Raw genomic sequence first — 9,914 nt, forward strand, 5'->3', positions numbered from 1 at the left:
TAGGCGCCGGTGACTGTGTCAATTCTACACCTGTAAAAACATCAGCCGGGTAGATCTACCGGTGTGTCAGAGATTAGTTCCGCTTGAGCGAACGGGTAGATGAGTTGTTGACTATCGTGTGTACTGATATCGCCTTGGGAAATTACCTGATGTAAGTAAAGCAGTACTTTTTATCACCAAGGCTTGTTGTTATAAGATTCAACCGACAATTTCTTTTATGAATTTATGAAACACTTATAATAGCATGTAGGTTAGTAGTGCCGATATGTTCAGTATTACAAACGGAATTTAGCTCTTAAAAAATGTCGGCGTTTGCCACCGATCGACGAAAATTATACTTCGAGTTATTCGAACATTTCAAGTAGGATTTTTATTGTTGGGACCAAATTTTTACTTCGTATTATCCGAGTTTTTCGAGTTATCCGAATTCGAATTATCCGAGTTTTTTTTACTAAGATAAAGAGAGAATTCGTCCGGGACCGGCGAGGTACTTCGAGTTAAGCGGGGTATTCGAGTTATCCGAGTTCGAGTTAACGAAGTTCCACTGTATATAATTGAATGAAGCCAGAGGTTTGTGACAATTTGACCATAGACATTACAGAAACTAATTATATAAATATATAACACAACACAAAAGTAAACCATTAAATCTGCAAAAATATGACATGTCTATTTATATTTATTACGTCACAGGCAATGTATTCTTCAAATGCAATAATTGATTTTGAACCGATGCACCAGAATGGCAGATAATTTATATTAAAACAATGTCCAAGCATGCTCATGTGTTTAACAGGGCATCCATAATTTTTTAATAACGTAAGATACTTTCTACCACAATACGCTGTGTTATTCCACTCTCGAGCCATTGTATAAATGTGCCGATTGTTGGATACCACTAGTGGTATATGACTTTCCGGTCTTTTGATTGGTCAAGAATTCGAACTTTGACCCAAGCTGCAATTGTTATTGACGTCATCAATAATCGAATGACGTCACATCACCGGGTCCCGGACGTCACAGTTACACTTTATTTGCATACGCAAAATTATATAATTGGCCACGTTTCCCTTTGATTCAAGCCGATATTATTGTGGTAGAAACAGGTCACATGACTCGTGATTGTTGGATATGGAATTTATTTCACACTCGTTATTTTTTTAAAGTTACGAAATAAATTCCATATCCAACAATCACTCGTTATGAAACCTCTATCTATCCTTCATTTTGATAATAAACATTTAAAATTCCAGACAAAAGTAATATTATAAAAGAATGTTACAGCAGATATTAGATGTCCGTAGTTCAAACCTCATGATCAATTTTCTGGTTTTGTTCATGTCTGATCATATGCTATTTTGTGATAAAAAGATGATGGATATATAGACAACTATACAATATTATTTACATCATTTTTGTTACTTAAAAACATGTATGCATCCACAAGATAAATACATGCAGTATGTAACCAATATCATTTAATTTGCTTTTCCAGGAAAAGTTACAAACTTGTAATATTTTTTTTTTTGCTTTTCCAGGAAAAGTTACAAACTTGTAATATTTTTTTTTAAGTGTTTTTTTATCATATTTTGTACAATATGACACTACATGGCATGATGTGCACCTTTAGAATGTCTCTGGTGACATATATCACAAAGACAGATTAAATGTCACACATGACCATGAATAATCAAATTATTGTATATACAGTCATGCAAGAGGAATTTAGGTCAATATTTACATGAGCAAAATTTACATAATTAACAAACGTGAAATTAACATATCTAACAAACGCTTCTCAGCGGCGATTATAACACAAGATTACATAAATTACGCAGTGATAATTAACAACCTAACTATTTACAGATACATTTTAATGTATATAAATATAGTACTTGTTGTTGATTAATTCTATTCTTTGAAAAAATAAATAAATTTAAGGATCAAGTTACAACATGACAACTCTAAGTATGCAATTACATTTTATGTACATAATGCACAAAATGAAAAGTGCAAGTGTACCCCAGGTCCTCCCACCAAAAACAAAAAATCTTTTTCCAGTTCTGTAACTTCTATTAATTAAATCAAATTTTAATTTACATAACGTATCAGTGATAATAAATAAATAGTGGATGATCTACGGATATACGAAGATGTTGTTTAAAGATTTTGGCCTATTTAACCCCTGTGACCTCGAATGAAAGTCAAGGTCATCCATTTGAACATACTTGGAAGCTTTTCATCCCAGCATGCTACAGACCTAATATTGGGTCACTGTGCCTTTTGGTTATCAAGAAGAAGTCATTTAAAGATTTTAACATATTATATCCCTGTGACCTTGAATTAAGGTCAAGGTCATCTATTTGAACAAACTTGGTAGCCCTTCATCCCAGCATGCTATAGACCTTATATCAGTACCCTGGGCTTTCCGGTTATTTAGAAGAAGTTGTTTGAATGAAAAGTTTACAGACAATGGACGACGGACAGAAAGTGATCAGATGAGGTCAATTGAGCAAACCTGAACAGGTGACCTTTAAAGGCCTACATTATAATCTAGGAAATCCTCATTTTACAAAAAAAGATATTTCCAAGCTGAAATGAAATTGTACTTTCTCAAAGGTGTTTTGATTTTGCATTTCAATATAATTTGTATTCATAGTCACTTGCATCTCTTTTTGACATGTGATGGATGCATATTGTTCAAAACTGATGTACTCTTGTTAGCAAGCTCTATAGACAAGTCTATTTTTGGCTTATAAAATTGCATATACAGTACTAATGAAAGTTATATTACACATGTATAATTGTACATTATGCAGTTCAGTGATTGGGCCCAATATCAAATATGTGTAGTCTGGATTATTCAAACCTACAAGGGCTGATTAATAATTTGTGACCCTCATAGCGAAGGATTTGAATTTTGCCGGACATATTGTATAATTTTTCAACATAATCCCCTTCAGTATCTATACACTTTTGCCAGCAATGTTTAAGGGCCTCAATGCCACTTTTATAGAACTCCTTTTCTTGGCTGTTCAGAAAGTCATCCACTGCATGTTAGGGTTATAGGGTGCCTGAAATAGCTGTTTTCAGTTTTGGAAATGGATGAAAGTCTGATTGAATGAGATTAGATGAATAAGGCGGATGTTCAACCGATTTAAAGCCACAATGGTGAATGGCAGCCATGGCAATGACAGACTCTTTTACCCTAACCCTAACCGATTTTGTCCATTTTGCAAAAGCCGCTTGTCTTAATTGTTTACTTTAGAGTGCTACCTCGTTGATATAAACAAACCAAACGAGACCAGCCCTTGGGTACACAGCCCTATATAGTCAGAGAATAGTAGGACTTAAAAAGAACATCCTTGAGTACCTCCTTCAATACCAGGCTCAAAACTTACCAATCAGCCCTCATAGCTTGCATTAGAGGGTTAATACATACATGAATGTATTTGATGATATCAAAATAAATCTCAGATATATATATCTAGCTAGGATTCTTACATGCCTTGGTTGTTGTATTCATTAAATAAGAAGATGGAGTACTGTGTTGTTAGGTTTTTTTGATGGAGTGTGTTGTTAGGTTTTTTTGGAAAGAAATTACATTTGGCCCGATCCAGAACGCATCAGGATTTATCATAAAAATAAGCGACAGTTATAATAGATTCCCCCACGAGTTCCATGAATTCGAATTTGTCGTCGCCGAATTTGGCGACGATATATAGCTAGAGGTGACTGTGTTTTGCACAGCACATGAAAACACTCAATCAAACATGTATATGATAACACATTTGATGATATGGGTGATCATACTTACCTATGTTAAAGGCCAGTTCTATGATACATACATACAAAATGTACAAAATATGGCCATTAACTAAAGAAAACCTACATTGACGTGTATATATACATTGTGGCTAATATAGCTATATCTAGCAGTATGCCTGATTGCAGCTGTATTATATTGGAACATTGAAACATTTAAATCTTGATTGCAGTAACGTAAGGTTCTTGGTTTTCATCCACAATATTCATTTCCTATCAAAAGCAGCTTTTTTCAATGTTTATTGCACTCGACCTGTCCACCAGCTGTGCACGCCCAAGATTTAGCCTGTTCCCATACAATCTATTTTACCAGCATAATTGATTTTATAATATCAAATTGTTTCCTAAATTAAATCTGTGTACCACCCAAGGGAGACCACCCAGGGATCACTCAAATCTGGTCACTTTATGATTACAGTCTCCAATATACTGTTTGGCAGCACATCTGGGAAAACAGTCTAGACTCTAGCTCAAGTTACCTGAATGGTTTGATTTAATACCCTATGGTATTTTCCATATAGATTTGACTATAACCAAGCATATTGAGAATTAAATTTTGCTGAAGCATTATACATGTCCCCTACCAGTTCCCCGAACTATTACACTGTGTAATGATTTATAAAGATTGATGGTGCCCTTTGGTGTTCATTTTGGAAAATATAAAGTATACAATTAGCTTATAACTGATTTTAATGTAATAATACTAAAAATTGTAATATTTCAGTATTTTGACTTAGGAATTATATGAAATGAAAATGTAATTTCAAACAGGAGGCCCAATGGGCCTACGTAGTGCTCACATTGTTCTACAGCAAGTATGAAGTCGATCTAGGTCATTTCTGCAGAAACTATGCTGATTACCACTTTATTCAAATATCAGAGTAGGCTAGGTTTATTCATGCTAATAAAATGTTTACTCTTTCATTCCAGCATGCTATTGGCCTAATATCAGGGCTCTTAGGCTATAGAAATATCATTGTTTAAAAATTTAAGACTATTTGACCTTGAATGTAGGTCAAGGTCTTTCATTTGACCCATATGATCTTGAATGTAGGTCAAGGTCTTTCATTTGAACAAACTTGGTAGCTCTTCACCCAAGCATGCTTTACAGACCCGGCCAATATCAAGTCCCTGGGCCTCTTGGTTATATTGAGAAGAAGTCATTTGAAAATATTATAATTCAGGCAGGTGAGCTAGAATGGTAATGGCGATCATGCCCTTACAACCCTGAAACTCAAATTTGTTCAATATATCGTATGGTTCTTTATAAATGTCTGAAGATTGATCAAAATCCCCCAAGAGATATGACACTGCAAGGATTTCCTAAAAATAGTACTGGTGACCTTTAACCCAACAACCCTAAAACTTGTCCAATATATATTGTGGTGGAATGTTTTAGAGTGTCAAGTTTGATCAAAAACTCTCAAAGAACTAAGCCAATAGAACAATGACAAGGATTTTTTAGAAACATGTAGTGACATTGACCTAAGCTTATTTCCAGCAACCATGAAACTCAAAATTGTCTGAGATATACACGTGCTTTGTAATCATGTTAATTATGTACGCACGTATACAGATGGACTAAGCGTACCGATTTATTGATCTTTCCAGTTTCATCAGTAGCAGGGCACTAATACCCGGTAACAATTTGTCCAAACAAATATTAGTATTCTCCAATTACGGTAACAACTAGTTCAATCCACATTAATTGTTCCTGCAGTTTTCTGAAGTACTGTCATAGCATGAGTACAATGTACTTTAGAAATCTGTGAGGCCATGCAGGCACTTCTAAGAAATATTCTGTTTACTACAACAATAACAACCAAAGGTATACATACTGTAATTATTCCACAATAAGCCCAGGGGGCCCATCAACACAAATTTGACTCAAGACTCCTCAAGGGTGGAGAGTGGTTGGTAATTAGCACAGATGGTAAAACACATGAATAAAGTTGTCATTTGTAGGCAATATGAAATGGCATATCTTTACAGAACAGACAGACATGGGTGGCTTATTACTAGACATGGGTGTATTGTTAGATAAACATTAATATGGTACCATATTCATATTTCGTTTCCCTACAATAAGGTTTATCAAGGGGAATAATTCATTATTACCAATCTCTTACAACTTTACATGTACCAATTTTAATCTAGCAGATATATATTTAAAGAAGATCACCTTATCAATTTCATTGATTGTAATATATATCACATCAATTGCTGTTACATGCTAACGAAGCCTGGGTCTACCATCACTGGAAAAATCTTGGAACTGAAATCTTGTAATCATCAGCTGACTTGAATAATCAATATCATTTTAACTTATAATAATAAGATATATATATATATATAGACAAAAATGTCATAATGTCAGGATAATGATACCTTTAAATTTGCTTCTAAACATTTTAATTCTGTTAGACCAGGGGATATAGGATGTACCAGACAATGGAATTGTACTTGCTACCATTTCTACAGATTTCATTTCCAGGGTCTTTATTGCTAAAGTACGGTAACATCTTGGTAATAATTTATACTGAAACAACGAATTCTCCTATCAGTAATTGTGAAATCAATATTGTAGAAGCTATAGATAGTACATGTGTACTAATTTGATACCAATGAAACTATAAAATCACAATGGATGTTTTTAATATACAGCAGGTGTCATTTGATGTGTGCTGTATTAACTGACTTCCAGGTGTGTATATATAGTTACAGTAATTTCTTAAACATTATATAATAAGACAGGTATAGGTCTCACAGGTCGTTAAGTTCTTTGGGGATTGATGTTCTCACTACAGCTGAGGCCAGAGGCTTTCCTCCCTTTATAGATAACTATAGGTGTGTAAAACAACACCAATTCCCAATGTGTGTTAGCCTTTATATATATTTTTCCCAAAAAGTAATTTCAAAATTCACAATTGTGTCAAGATTAAAACTTAAAAAAACAGGAAAATAAAATGGCAAATAATTGACACAAAATAGATTTATAAGAGAAAAGGACAGTCAACAGTCAAATCTGAATTCAGCTAGAATTTACACTGCAAAACTGGTATATATATATAGCATGACATATACCCAGGAAACACTGGAGACAGTCATATAATATGGACACTTTAGAGTTAATAGGGCACAGTGTAAAGAAGCAGAACTGTCTGAATTGAAATTATAGAATGTATATAACATATATACGTACGGTAGTACCCAGGAGGGCAAGTGCGCCACAGTACAGCAGGAACAGAAATTAATTTTACATATTTATCACATACATAAGGATTAAAAATTAGGTATATGTGCATAGGATATTGATGAAAGTAATGTATTATAAATACATGTATGAAATCAAAATTCATGAATAAATTAATACCAGAAAACTGACTAGAAAAGCAAAACATATGTCCCCTGATCAACTAAACTGGCCCCTGCTAAAAATAGTAACAGTGACCTTGACCCAAAAACCCTGAAACTCGAACTTGATCTGTAGAGCTACTCATACTAATACCAGATTTCAACAACATTATTTATATACTTTAAAGCATAGTTGAGAAAATTTAAAGTGCAGAAAAATGATCATGAGTGTGGACGGACAACCAGACAGACGGACATGGAGGAAACTTTTAGCCCCCCCTGGTTTCACCATTACTAGGGACTATAATAAAACTTAATTCTAAGTGGTTGAACATGCATTAATAGTCCAGGCCCCGGTTACATTAGACTGGCCACCAGACCCTAAGTTTTTGTAAGAATTACTCCACTTTTAAAATTCAAATACTAGATTACCTGCCCCTAGTTTGAAACTTAGAAACTCTAGAATCGGACACATCCTTGAGACCAAAATCATAAACCTCATCAATTCAATTTATAAAATTAATCTTCTATAGACAGGTGGCCAGTCTATGGTTACATGAACATTCCTTAATAACTTCTGGAAATGATCCTTAAAGCTAAAAATGTTGCACAGGAAAGCATTTTTAGACTTATGGAAAAAAGCTTAGCTTTTGAAAGAAACTAAACTCCTTAAATGCTGTGATGTTTAAATTTCCTTTAACAAATTTAAAACTTTAGGGAATTTCATTTTTAATAAATTTTGGCAATTGCCACTTCAAGTTAACTATATCAAATAAACGTTATTGCTGAAATTATAGGTAACTATTTAGATAGTTTTTATATCACCATGTTAATTTACTCTAAAATTGTGTAGCAATTTGTATCCAAGATGAAACAATGGGAGGATCTCACTCAGGTCTTGGTACACTCCCTAGTACTATACCCCATACATATGGGATAAGATTTAAAAGTCAATGAATGGCCAAGTACAATAAAAGGTGCTGTGGTGCCAAGTGATCCTTATTTGCTTGGATGGTTTTTAAATTAAAGGTGACACTTTTGTACCAAGTATGCGATATCAGAACACGTTAAAACCTGTTCGTAATTATCGGTAGTTTTATAGCAACAGAGAGTACTTTAGAACACTTGTTATTCAAATGAAAATTGATATAAACACAATCAATTCAAAAAGTTGGTGAAATGTCAATGTTTAATCACTGGTATCTGTCTGCGTGCTTCTTTGAAGAATGTTCTATTGTCAATATTGTACACTGATCAAATTTCTGTCTCTGTATTTAAGTTTCATCAGATAAGTAAAGAAAACAAAGACTGTGATCAGCTTAAATATGCACAATTTCCCACATTACATTTGGAAACAAAATAGGATCTTAGATGTCGCTATACCTATACCTACATTTCTTTTAATTTGAAGAAAATTACCGATAAAGACAGCAGTGAAGAAATGGAAAGTAGATTAAATGATTATTGTTTAATTACCATCACATTTTACTTAAATTATTAATATTCTTTCAATATGGAGACAGTGTTTTGTCAGGGTTTATATCATGATCTAGATGTAGAGATTGAAAAAAAATGTAACAGTGAATTGTGTAGAATGAAAAATGCTGTAAAATTGTGTCATATAAATCATATTATTAGAATGTTTATACTTTTTATATCATAGTATTTAATTTAAAGCAAGCCTGCTTCTTCCACTTTTATATGTTACTGGCCAAATTCAACAAAATGCCAGAGATGGAAAGAAAAAAGATATTTTTTTAGATAAAAAAAAAAAGGATAAAATTCTGATTTCATTCTTAGGTACTTGAATGGAATAATCTGGTGGGAGAGTGTTATATAATTATATATATATATAAATGCATACATAAATGTATTCTTCAATGAAGCACGCAGATAGATACCAGTGATTAAACATTGACATTTCATCAACTTTTTGAACTGATTGTGTTTATATCAATTTTCATTTGAATATACAGTCCCTAGTTAATGTTTATATACAAAGATAAATTATTCAGCATGAAGTTATTATAATATAATTATATATAAGACAAGATGGTATATGTGATGTCGAGTCATACAGTATACATCTGTACTGTATATATACATATGTACGCTGGCATAAAAAATAAATAAACTTGCATTTAATTTGTGTGCAAAAAGAGAACATACTTATGAGAACTTGTTTATGGGTTTTTTATAATCCTGTGCAACTTATGATAATTATCTTTGTTATTAGTTGCATACATTCTATTTTTAGAAAATATACTTAAAAATATTCACTCATTTTCACTTTTAATTATTCCATGTAGGATATTAGATCTAGAACTAAAATTATCTACGCCATTAGGATTAAAATTTCATATATTTTTTTTACGATAAAAGAATAATTACAAATACCATAAGCAGAAACAGGCTGACAGGTTGAAATGCGAACAGTTCAACTGCCCCCAAATGGCTTTACGCTGTGGCCTATTTATGCAGCGCCATTCATATTTCTTGTCGATGTTTGTAAACAAACCCTGGCCTGATCAGTGACTGACAGCTGACTGACAGCGGGGCGCAATACTGATATTACAACCCGCTAAAAGACCACTCAATATGACGCAACATGATAATTACCAGATTAAGCCGCAGTCGGTCAAGCGTGTCTTCTTCTTGACCAGGGAATGTCCGACGGTCATAACAGCCGACTTTCCTTTCTGGAGATATATCAGTCTATTATGCCCCGAGGGTGC

General features: G+C 33.4%; 1 protein-coding gene across 1 annotated transcript in view; it reads right to left on the reverse strand.

Annotated features, from left to right (window-relative positions):
• Positions 1–9,891, reverse strand: part of LOC117339623 (rho-related BTB domain-containing protein 1-like) — a 46,693-nt gene extending 36,802 nt beyond the window's left edge. Inside the window, exon 1 of the mRNA XM_033901315.1 lies at positions 9,799–9,891. The gene's annotated coding sequence lies outside the window, so the exon portion shown is untranslated. The remainder of the gene's footprint in view (positions 1–9,798) is intronic.
• Between the last annotated feature and the right edge of the window lie 23 nt (positions 9,892–9,914).

The sequence above is a fragment of the Pecten maximus genome, chromosome 12 (genome assembly GCF_902652985.1).
Source record: "Pecten maximus chromosome 12, xPecMax1.1, whole genome shotgun sequence".
In the NCBI taxonomy this organism is placed as follows: Eukaryota; Metazoa; Mollusca; class Bivalvia; order Pectinida; family Pectinidae; genus Pecten; species Pecten maximus.